Raw genomic sequence first — 12,246 nt, forward strand, 5'->3', positions numbered from 1 at the left:
AGGGAGGGAATACAGGGATATGTGTATAAAAACAAATGATTGAACCTGGTGTACCCCCAAAAAATAATTAAAAAAAAAAAAGAAAAATCAGCAGCATAAAATAAAGCAAATACACAAAAATTTTAAACCATGATAAAATAATTAGGTTTACATTATACAGTTAATTACAGCAAAAATACAGTTTTATTTTCAACACAACTTAAAAATACAACTTAAGTTTTAAATTACATCACTTGAAATTTTAAAAAATAAACTACTTTACTACAGAATTAATTCTACATTTTTAAAAAATCACTCAAAAATAAGACCACTGAATTGTTTTCAAAGTGGTTCTATCAATGGCTAAACAAATCCCCATCTCTGCTACCCCCGCAAGGCCCGAGTAGTCATCTACAGCTGCCCAGATATCCAGCTAATGCTTCTAGGCTGCTGTCTGTATCCGAAGCCAAAGTCAGATCTGTTGACACTGAAGACACATCATTGACAGATGATGATGACACTGGATGCTGAGAGCCGTTGATCACTGTTGCACCTGTGCTAAAGCAGAGGACTGCCCCTGTATAACTCCATTCTTGGTTCTCTCCTCCAAGTCCATAACTTCTTTGTATATCAATTCTTTCCACTCTTCTATTGTGTGTTCACTTTCATCTACCTGCTTGTCAGGTATCTTTGGTGGTGAAGCTTCTGCTTCAGAAGCATCATACCAGACATTGATATATGGGTGCTGGAGAGCTTCATCTACAGAAATCCTTTTAGATGCATCAATCACCAGCATTTTGGATAACAAATCCCTTTCCTGACTGGCATTTAGTTTGCTGTGTTCTGAGCCAGCTGGGAAAAGTACCTCAGGGAAGAGTTTCTCAAAGGTATATCCGGCATATTTAGGTCTGTTTTCAACATAAGTCCTTACCGTTGGTTGTAGTTTCTTCATGAATTCAGGACATGGTGTTTCAAGCTGTTCAATAACTTTATTCCACTGATCAATATGATTTGTACCTGGGAACAAAACACCACCTTTGACCATGATGCACCCAACTGACCAAATGTCAGCATTTTCTTTGTAGCGTATCCCTAGGATAAGGTCAGGTGCTCTGTAGTAGCAAGTCACTATGTAAGGTGTCATCATAAAACTAGTTCCTGCAGTCCTGACCAGTCCAAAGTCAAGAATCTTCAAAGTTCAGTCTGATTTTACTACTATATTACTGGGCTTTAAGTCCCGATGAGTAATTCTAGCAGAGTGAAGGTGCTTGATTCCACACAGCTTCTGATGGAGAAGGCAGGACATTCTTTCATGATCCAGTTCCAGCTGAATCACTTGACAAAGGTTTGCATCCATGAGCTCCATGAGTATGTAAACATCTTGAAATTCTTCGAGGGATTTCTGTGGTGTAAAAGCATTCAAAAGGCCAATTATATTTTTGTGATTTACACATTTCATAAGAACTAGCTCTCTGCAAACACACTTAGCGTGAGTTTGATTCTGAAATGGCCGGCTTAGCTTCTTGATTGCAACATTTCTTTCAAGAATGGCATCACAAGCTGCACATACTATTCCTTGGGCTCCTGAACCTATAGGTTTTAAATTCTGATACCGTTTCAGGACTGTGAATATAGAATCTCCAATCTCTACACTATAAAAATTGCTGTCACGCTTGCTTCTGCTCATGGTGGCAGGCAATTAATTTAATGGCTTCATCCAAAAATTGACTGGGAAGCCGGCAGCACAGCGAATGGTGACAGGAAAGCCCGGCTGCCTTTACCCATCTCTGCTCGTGGCTCTGCACTCCAGGCCACGTCATCCAGCCTCCTAGAGTTGTTCTTAATCTCTGTTAAGGTGAGTCTGGTGTAGCCTTTACTTTAGTACTTTTTTAACCATACTGTTAATAAGTGACTTTTTTTTTCACTATTGATTATTCGCTGCCTTTAGTGTGGTTTATCTTGTCTAGACAGGAAGAATTCAAACATTTCCAAACCCTACGTGCAAGAATTGTTTACCTTGTAACTCCTCATAAAGTGTTGTTTCTTGACTTCCTGGAAGTTCCACTTACGCATGTGCATACAAGTACCCCGCCAAATATTCACGACTACCACCTATGAAAACCTCTGAAGACTCTTGCTTGTATCTCTTTTCTCTGGTACTCTTCTTCGCAAATGTCATCCAACTCAGATTTCCTGAACTTTGCTCTCTGTCCACTCAACTCAGCAAGACTCTTCTGTTCTGCTTAGGTTTCCCTCTCTGGGTTGTGGTCCAGAAAATGCCTTCGATATAAAGCTGGGGCATTCTGAGGGCTGGCCGGCCTCATTAGTTTTCTTTCTTTCTGGGATCATAATTATGGACCATGTGCCAGTGTTCTGGGTTTGTTTGTTTGTTTGTTTGTTTTATGGCAGGAGAGTAAGACTGATCTTGGTCATTGCTTCAAGGCCCAAAGCAGAAAATTTTACAGAATATTTATGGAATTGGTATATAAATAAATTCATGACAATTTTGTGGTTAGTTTATTGAATGTGAAAGTTTGTGGGATATGCACTTGAAAATAATCATCAGGCAATTGAATATTTGACAACTCATGGTAGTGATTTGGACAGGATCTATACTTGGTAGTTATATTCATGGAGAGAACTTATGGCAGAGGAGTAGAAGTGGGGACAGTCACAGTCAAGTGATGGGTACATTTAAAAAGTTACTGAGTGTTAATGAGTGTTAGAAGTGAGGAAGTAGTAACTACATTTTATGAATTAATTTTTTTTAGCTCTTTATTGGAGTATAATTGCTTTACACTGTTGTGCCAATTTCTGCTGTTCAACAAAGTGAATCAGCTGTATTTATTAAATTTTATAATTTTTTTCCAGAAGAATATGCATTTGATGTTGCAGGAAATAGCAGTTTGGAGGAAAATATGACCTTCCCCATTGTAAATAATTTAAATTACAGATCTTCCTTGACTTATGATCAGAGTATATCCCAATAACTCCACTGTACATTGAAAACATCTTAAGTCAGAAATGCATTCAATACACCTAACCTGCCAAACATCGCAGCTTAGCCTATTCTACCTTCAACATGCTCAAAACACATTAACCCGCAGTTGGGCAACATCACCTTATACAAAGCCTATTCATGCTGACTACCTCCTGTAAGTTTTTAAACACTGTACTGAAAGTGAACAACAATGCTTACTTGGGTACAGAATGATTACAGCCATATGGATTGTTTACCCTGGTGATCACAAGGCTGCCTGGGAGCTGCAGCTCCCTGTTGCTGCCCAGCGTCACGAGAGGGCAATGTATTATCCCTATCCTGAGAAAAGATCAAAATCCAAAATTTGAAGTACAATTTCTACTGAATGCATATCACATTTGCACCATCACCAAGTCAAAACATCACAAGTCAGACCATCATAAATCAGGGACCATCTGTAGTAGTTATTTGTATTCCCCATCTCGGATTACAGAATCTTCATCTGGAGCTCATTCCCAGTTTTTATCACTTTTGCTTAGGAGCTTAACCAAGATAGAAAAGAAACAGGTGAACAAATTGAGATAAGCTAAAATCGCATTTAAATGCTACAGCACTCAAAGATAAAGACATGCCCAATACATACAGGGGGGTTGAAATGCTTTGCTAGGTATAAAGTATCACCCAGGATCAATTGTAAGATATAGGACAAAAATGTAGTAACCACCAACAACTAAAAATGCATGGTCTCTTTCTATTTATAAATCTTCCTTTCTTTTTTATTGTTAATGTAAATTTATAATCTATTAGCACTAGAAGCTTTCTTTAGTGACCAGACATTGTAGTTTGTTGATATGAAATTCAATGTCTGAGGAGCTTGCCTAAATGAAGAGATTATGTATTAAATTAGTGGCAGATCCAGAATGAGGTGGGGCTCAATCCTTCTGCCTTTCAGTCCAGATCTCTTTTTTTTGAGCAGGTAGTGCCAACAACTGGCTAGCTGTTCACTAAATGGTTTCTCATTCTTCCTGAGCACAGATTTCAACTAAATCTCTAGCTTCACTTGAAGTTTAGTAATTTCATCTGTCCTTTGATCTTGCATATTAAATCCTCCCACAGCATGCTCTAGTCTTTCTCCTCCCCTCTCTGCTGGTATCTATGAAAGAACAGGCAATCCTAGGAACCAAAAGCTGATACTGCAGATCTTCTGTTAGTCCAGACCCTGCATAATTGTAAGGATCTTTCTCTTCTTCTACCACCTCCATTTGGACTTTGTGTGAATGAGAAATACACAATTGTGTTCCCACTGAGATTTAAGCACTCATCTTTCACAGCACTGAGTGCTGCCTTAATTAATAAAGGTCTATAACTTTTGTAAAATAATAATCTGGAACATGTTTTAATAGGCTAAGAACAGAGGCCACTGGGAAAATGGGTATAGACAGAGGTACAATCAAAAGGTAGTGTCTTCTACATGTTCCCTTTGTGCCTTGTCTAAAACTATCTCAGTCATAACAAGGGCAACTGGCTCTGGCAGGGCTGGTTACTTTACAACCTGAGATAGAACTTATCATCTGTATTCAATGCACAGAAGATGCTAAAGCTGAAATAGAGAGATAAGTCAAAAGTATGCAAAAAAAAAAGCATAATTTTGTCCTGGGAGGAAGAAGCTCTAGGAACACAGACAAGAGCAAATAAGTGTGAAGGTATTGAACTGAACAGTTTCCTTGAAAAAAAAATAGGGCATCAGGCTTTTACATTTTTCTCCATGAGCCATCTGGAGCATGCTACACAGGTGGGTTTATTTTCTTCACCCCATTTTAGATAGAAGATGCTCAAAATATATTTCTTGATGTTCATGGCCATACACTATCTCCTTTCTTCTGAAAATAACCTCTGAGATCCAGTATTCATCATCCTTCCCTATAAGAAAATTGGTCATCCATTCCCATTAGCAGCCAGTCCTAGTCATTCAACATCACACAAGGAAGCCACTTCAAACAAAGCGCAGAACTGGTTGTTGTGGACTGGACCACCAAATCAATTTTTCCTTGTATTGGAATTTGTTCACCTCATTTAATTGTCTCCCTTAACACAGTCATCTATCTGAGTCCATTGACTGGTCTGGATTTACACAGGTTGTTTGAAAGATAAAGGTCAGATACACACCAGACAGCTAGAACCACATTTATTAACCACAGTCCTCCCCTCCCCCTCCCCCACCCGCCTCACCGACTTTCAGCATCATCAGTGTCATCTGGAGCAAGAGGGAAGTAAATTAAATGTGGCAGAACACGAAACCGGAGCCAAAAATAAAGCCACAGATTAGTGATAAATGATGCCAAGTTCAACCTTATTAGCCTTTGAAAAACCACACAGCTCTGCCAAGCCAGTATCTAACCTTGTTATATACAGAGCCCCTATATGGTCCAGTTGCTGCTGGTTTTAATCAGAGGATGCCAAAGAGGCAATTAGATATGGCTTGAAGATGAAGATGAAGTCCTTCCTCAAGGAGATTTGCTACTTAGTGAGATCTCAGCCTACAAAGTTTTGAAAATTCTTTCTTCCCTCTCTTCCTTGGAGCCTTGCTAATTTCATACCTTCAGACTTTGCTTTTTTTTTAATATTCACATATATGCATTCATAAAGCATCCTCAAGAAAGAAAATATCAAAGTAACTCCAGTGCAAGGAAGAGACCTACTTGTTCTCCACTAGTTTCATCAAACTGTAACTTCCATGCTGCCCTTCAGGGACAGGACCTTTCTTAGAGGCCAACAACAGATACAACTGAGACATATCACAGGATGCAGATTCTGTGCAGTATGGCTGGTACTCAGCTATTACTATTAGGATGACTGGCTATATTTGATTACCTTTCTCTCAATTAATATGTGGGAAGTGGCAAGTTATTCAAGGGGCCAGGCTGAGGATGTTGGGAGCTCCAGAGAACTGACTCAATATCACAAAGCCCTGAAGACCAGGACAGAACCAAAACAGTTAACCCAAGATGTCAAACAGCAAGTTAATTAAAGTAGATCATGAGAATAATTCTTGAGAAAACAAGATCATTCCTTGAAGTATGCCTTAGCTAGCAAGGCAATAGTGTCTATCAAACCCATAGTGTGAGGAGAGGATTAAAATGCAATTTTTATGTAGAAGTCAGAATTAATTGTATCTATCATCTGCGTCTGCTTCATCTCCTATAAAGCATGTGCTTTTAATACTAGTTTAAAAGCAGTACTGGGAAACGAGAAAGTTTTGTTCACTTGGCATATTGGAAATTGACAGGAGCAATTGATGAGAGAAAGGAAAATTCATTAGGTTGACAAGAATAGAAGAAACCCAAGCTCAACACACACACAGAGGGAAAACTACATGCTCGGCTATTAGGAGCAAATCTGGAGGAGCTAGACACTAAAAATGAATAAATTCAGAGAACAGGAAGAGGCGCTGGTGCAGAGTTCAGAGCACTGAATTAAAGCCTGCTACTGAAAGTGGGGTCCATGGACCAGCAGCATCTGCATCACTTGGGAGCTTGTCGGAGATGCAGAAATGCGGGCTCCACCCTACTTCCTGAATCAGACTCTACATTTTAATATTGATTGATTGATTTATATTGACTGTTGGGTCTTCATTGCTGCACATTGGCTTTCTGTAGTTGCGGAGAGCGGAGGCTACACTTCATTTCAATGTGCAGGCTTCTCATTGCAGTTGCTTCTCTTGTTGCGGAGCATGGACTCTAGGCGTGTGGGCTTCAGCAGTTGTGGCCTGTAGGCTCAGTAGTTGCGGCTCGCAGGCTCTAGAGTGCAGGCTCAGTGTTTGTGGCGCATGAGCTTAGTTGCTCCGTGCCATGTGGGATATTCCCGGAGCAGGGCTTGAACCCGTGTCCTCTGCATTGGCAGGTGGATTCTTAACCACTGTGCCACCAGGGAAGCCCCAGACTCTACCTTTTAACAAGATGATTTGAAAGTCTGTAAGGCTTTGAAGCATTGCATTGAAGATCTGCATCAGAAAGAGCAGAACCAGCCTGACATCCCAGCAGCCCCCACAGGCACTTGAGAAACGGGATGTAGCAACCTGTGCCTCTAACCTAAAAGTCTATACTTTCTATAAGGGGAGTGCGATGTCTGGCTGAATAGAATTTGAACCTGAGAGAGAAACAGGACTGTGTCACGATATTTGTGGCCTTCCATGATGACAGAGAGGGGAAACCAAGAAAGATTCTCCTGCCCAGGAGGAAATACTCTCAAGACCGCATGCCTTTCTCACCCAGTCCCACTCTGCCTGCTCCTGGTCCACACCCTGAAGTGAATCCTCTCTGTCCACATGCCCCAGTCCCTGATAAACAGCCCGCATTTGGCTGCTGGGGAAAACAGACCCACACAACTCCGAAGATGACTAGACTCAGCTACCTTCTCCAATTCACCCAGCTCTTCATTTGTAATTATGAAGAGACAACCCAAATCACTGAACATGTTAGAAAAGTAAACATTATAAACAGAATTGAAAATGAAAATATCTAACAGCTAATGTGGCGTGGACTCCAACAACTAAAACATGCAGAAATATCAAGATTTGCTACATTGAGGCCAAATAGCAGATTGTCACAGAATACCCCAAGTCAGTGGTTCTCAAGCATTTATCAGAATCACCCAGAGAGCTTGTGAAAACACTGCTTGCCCCCGACTCCCACCCCCCGAGTTTCTGTTTCAGTGGGTGTGGGCAGGGCAGGGAGATTTGCATTTCTGACAGTGCCCCAGGTAATACTGATATTGCTGGTCCCGTGACCACACGCTGAGAACCACTGATCAACATGATCCAGCAGAGTAGTCAACCTGGGGATAAAAACAGAAGTTATTCAGGAAATAGATGAACAATTCCAGGTGTGAGAATCAAAAAGTCCAGACATTGCCAGGTGTCCTCGGGGAGTCAGGGAGCATTATCACCCCTCGATGAAAACCATTGATTTGATCCAATTACTTGTGAGAACAATGGGGCCAACATCACCCAGTTAGACCAGTGGTCCTCAAACCATGCACGTATTGGAATCGCCTAAAGGGCTTGTTAAAACATGGACTGTAGGCTCTGCCCCCAAATTTTCTGGTTCCCAGGTAATGCTAATGCAACTGGTCTATGCACCACAGTTTGAGAAACACTGGTTTAGTCCATCCAGGGCTTAAACAATTCCTGGAGCTGGAGACAGGGCTTTCCTCCTTGGTAGCATGTGGATTTAGGGTGGAAGATGCATCTCTGTATACAGACTGTGTCCTATATGAAAATGAAATTGGGGAATGAATGTTATTAGGAAAGCAGTCAATAAGTCCTGCTACTGTTCACATTCTTACTAGTCTGGCCAATGGATCTTAGTGGCCAGCGGTCAGCTGAAGCATAAGAGGAAGATATCAGAGTCCAGAGCAATAATTTTGGCTGTGTGAGGTAGGACACTACCTCACAGAGATAGTGAAAAAACCCTTCTGCAGTGACCTGTGAGGCTGGGATTGGAAAACAGAGTTTAGAGCTAAGACCTCTACTGCCCCTTCTCTCTGCCTCTGGCCCTGTGCGCCAATCCTGCTCATCAACACTGTTAAATCTTAGGCTTTTCCTACCTCTTATCCAGCCACAAGTGAGAAAGATGTTAGGGCCAAGCCATCTGTGAGCCTGCTAAGGGTGACCACGAGTTCACTATCCCAGGCAGCTATGCGGAGCAGAGGAAGTGGTAGGGTGGAGGGTGGAGGATGAGGGACCAGGACAGAGCTACCTTGTGAGACACAGTTTCCTTTGCCAGTTATGAAAAGTTGTCCAATACAGTCTGGTTCTTTAATCAGTCAGATTACTCACCTCCTTTTGTGTGTGGGAGAGGATCAGGTGCAGCACAGTGATGGTTAGAAAGGAAGTATGCAGAATGGATTTCGCACAGGGCAGAGAAGAGCATTCTCTTCCCCAAGAGATGTTTTCCTCCTTCTTATGGAAGGGCTCTGCCTCGAGATTCACCTCCTTATATTCACAAGCTCGACCTCACTTTCCTTTATGGCCCAATTTACATCCTGGTTGCCTTGTGTCCAGTCCCACCAGTTCCATTCAAATCTCATTTTGCTCTTTCCTAACTCCTTTGTGCATTTAATCCTATGCTGTTCCATTATCTTTTTAAGGTGGAAAGTCTGATTTCTCCAACAAAACTATACGCAAATGCCTCCAGGAGTACCATGGGGCTATTTCTCTATTTGTTTCCCTCCTTCCAGGCCAATGTACTATCTTCAGGTAGCCACATCCACTTCTGCAGTGAGAGAGGCACCACATAAAACTCATGGAAATCAAGGGCAAAGTTATGAAGCAACTGTGTCTTGAATCCTTCATTCCTTCAATTACCAGTGTGATCTTGGGCAATTTAATCCAACTCTCTGCCATTTGATATCCTCTTCTGTTGGAAAGAGGATAATAATTGTTTCCAGAATCAGACACTAGGTACACAAAAGTGCTGGTACCAAGCTTTCTGAACAGTAGGACAAAATAAATGTAACAATTGTTATCCTTATTAAAAGATCAATATGTGGATACATTCTTTGTTTACAAGCTGGGTCCTCACTGGCACAGCCCCGTGTATATTTCACTTTTTATCCTAACTCTCCTGTTCTCCCAGACTTCACCTCACAATTCATTATTTTCATTATAAACCCTCCTGATCTGTCATACATACCTCTGTCTTTTTCTTGGCTATTTCTCATGTGGTTTTCCTCTTTATTCTGGAAATGGATCCTTAGGTGTGCTGTCTCTGTTGTCTTGCCTCACAGTTGGGTTCAGTCCACCCCCTACCACTAGGAGGACCCTTCTACCTGAACATCCCTGAGGGCAGTGCTCACAGTGAACTCAATCCACATTGCAGACGGGACCTCAAGTACCCTTAAGTTACACCTGACATCACAATAAACATCTTCCAATTCTTACCTTAGCTAGGGAAATTGAATTTCAGGGTGCAGCTGGAAATATGTGAGCTGAGACATTGGGTTTGCATTCTGGAAGGTCAACTCCCTGTCAAATACATGCCTATTTTAATTGCTCCATCTCTCATTTCTCTCCTATTCTCTACTGGAAACCATCATTAGAATGTCTTTGGAGTCAGCAGGTAGGCAATTATTTTTGAATATGGCTAATTTTTATCATTATGCTTGGGCTTCTGTTGGTAGGTTCTTAATGAGGTCCTGCACCACACGTGGTAGATCAATCCAGGTGGTTTCACAGGAAGTGAGAAATCTGCAGTGTTGCTAGAACAGGAAGTTGGCAAGCCTGCTCCTGCTCTGGGCATCCCAGCCCATGCCCACTTAGAAATATCAAATTAGAGAAGACAGTAATCTTCTTAGAGGCATGCCCTCTAACAACAAGAGAAGGCATCTGACAGGAAAGTAAGAAGACAGAATAACTGTAAAACTAATACAAGAAAGCAAAATTCGTAGTAGCAATGGTTATTAAGTTCAGAAGCTTTTTTCAACCCTACTGCCATCCCTTCTGCCCTCATTATTCTCTTTGATGATTATAACAAGTTCTTCCTTTTACAGTTTTTATAGACATATAGTTGATTTTCAGGGTTGTACCAATCTCTGCTTTACAGCAAAGTGACTCAGTTATACACATAAATACATTATTTTTTATATTCTTTTTCATTATGGTTTATCACAGGATATTGAGCATAGTTACCTGTGCTCTACAGTAGGACCTTGTTGTTTATTTATTCTCTCTATATGTAATAGTTTGCATCTATCAACCCCAAACTCCCAATCCATCTCTCCCCCTTGGCAACCACAAGTCTGTTCTCTATGTCTATGAGTCTATTTCTGTTTTGTAGATATGTTCATTTTGCCATATTTTAGATTCCACATATAAATGATATCATATGGTATTTGTGCTTCTCTGTCTGACATACTTCACTTAGTATGAGCATCTCTAGTTTCATCCACGTTGCTGCAAATGGCAGTTTCCATTACAACTACTTCTTTCTGGTATCCTGCCTGAGTGTTCCTTCAGTCCAGCTGCTTCTCAGAACTGTTAATAGTTATTTTCCTATGAGAGAAATCATAAGCTATGTTTACTTTAATGTCTCTGTTGCACTACTTTTACCTTCAGGACATTATTTGTAAATGTACCTGGAAATTTTTTTTTTTTTCAGGTGTGATAAGGGTGACAGATGAGGAAATGACTGCCATTGAAACAATCGTTTGTTACTTACGGTTCCTAAGAAGAGAGTCACGTCACACCAATGCAGGGCCACATAAGGAAGCACTAAGGTTGGTGAGGAAGCAGAAGGAGTGAGAGGAAAACATGAGCAAGAGTCTTTATTGTGGTTTTCACAGGAAAAACAGATGAGGCAGGTCAGCAGCTGAGCAGGTTTAGAATTGAGGAGGGTGCATGATTGCAGGGAGCTCTGGGCTGTGTGGGCAGTTCCTGCTTGTCTGGTCTAATATCTGACTCTGGGTGATAGAGGGAAGGGGTATAGTGTTCTGGGCTGCAAGAGCCTGATAAAAGGAGGCAGGTGGGAGTTTGAACTTGAGATGGTTTGACTGCATATCAAAGGCAAGTTCGCAGGTGAGCAGTTTACTCTCTCTAGGAATTAACTGTCCCTGGGAGGGGCAGTCTCTGCCACATGAGCAAGGCCCCAAGGTGCCAAAGCGTTATAAAAGACAGAAACTAAACAACATGATTAAGACAGATGCAGTCCTTCTCAGTTCCGCTCTACGGCCATTCACACTCTGCCTCTGCACAGCTTTCCCAGCCTCATCTCTGGTCACTCCACAGCACAGGCCAGGTTCCAGCCACACAGCTCTTCTCCATCTGCAGCCAGCCACCCATGTTCTTCCCACTCCTGTGGCTTTTCACATATTGTTCCTTGTGTTGGGAACCTAAGTAGCTTCCCAGGGTATTATGTTAAGGTAGAGCTGCTTGGCTTTACATTAGGACTTAAACTCGGAGGCAAGTTGTCTGATAAAAATAGGATTTATTAGTGAAGCCAAAAATCATCTTTAATCTCAAAAGTTTGATTGGTTTGGATTTTGGAAAGCTGATTTTTTAAAAATGAAGCCCTAGTTCCTTCACCATCACATAGATCAACTAAACTGTATGTGTCTGGCTTAAAAGGAAGAAGCAGAAACATTTACTTTAATTATATGCTGAAACTGTCAAACCATTACTGCTTCATTCAAATTGTGACGTGAGAGAAGTTTAGTTTTTGTTAGATAAAAACTTCTATGGATAACCCTACAGAAGACTGAGGGAGATTTGGGATGACAGCAGGCTTTTCCCC

The 12,246-nt window shown here is 41.3% G+C and overlaps 1 pseudogene; it reads right to left on the minus strand.

Moving 5' to 3' along the window:
- Positions 1 to 386: 386 nt before the first annotated feature.
- On the minus strand, positions 387 to 1,666 carry LOC130858990 (mitogen-activated protein kinase 8-like; annotated as a pseudogene).
- Between the last annotated feature and the right edge of the window lie 10,580 nt (positions 1,667 to 12,246).

The sequence above is a fragment of the Hippopotamus amphibius genome, chromosome 8, assembly GCF_030028045.1.
Source record: "Hippopotamus amphibius kiboko isolate mHipAmp2 chromosome 8, mHipAmp2.hap2, whole genome shotgun sequence".
Lineage (NCBI taxonomy): Eukaryota > Metazoa > Chordata > Mammalia > Artiodactyla > Hippopotamidae > Hippopotamus > Hippopotamus amphibius.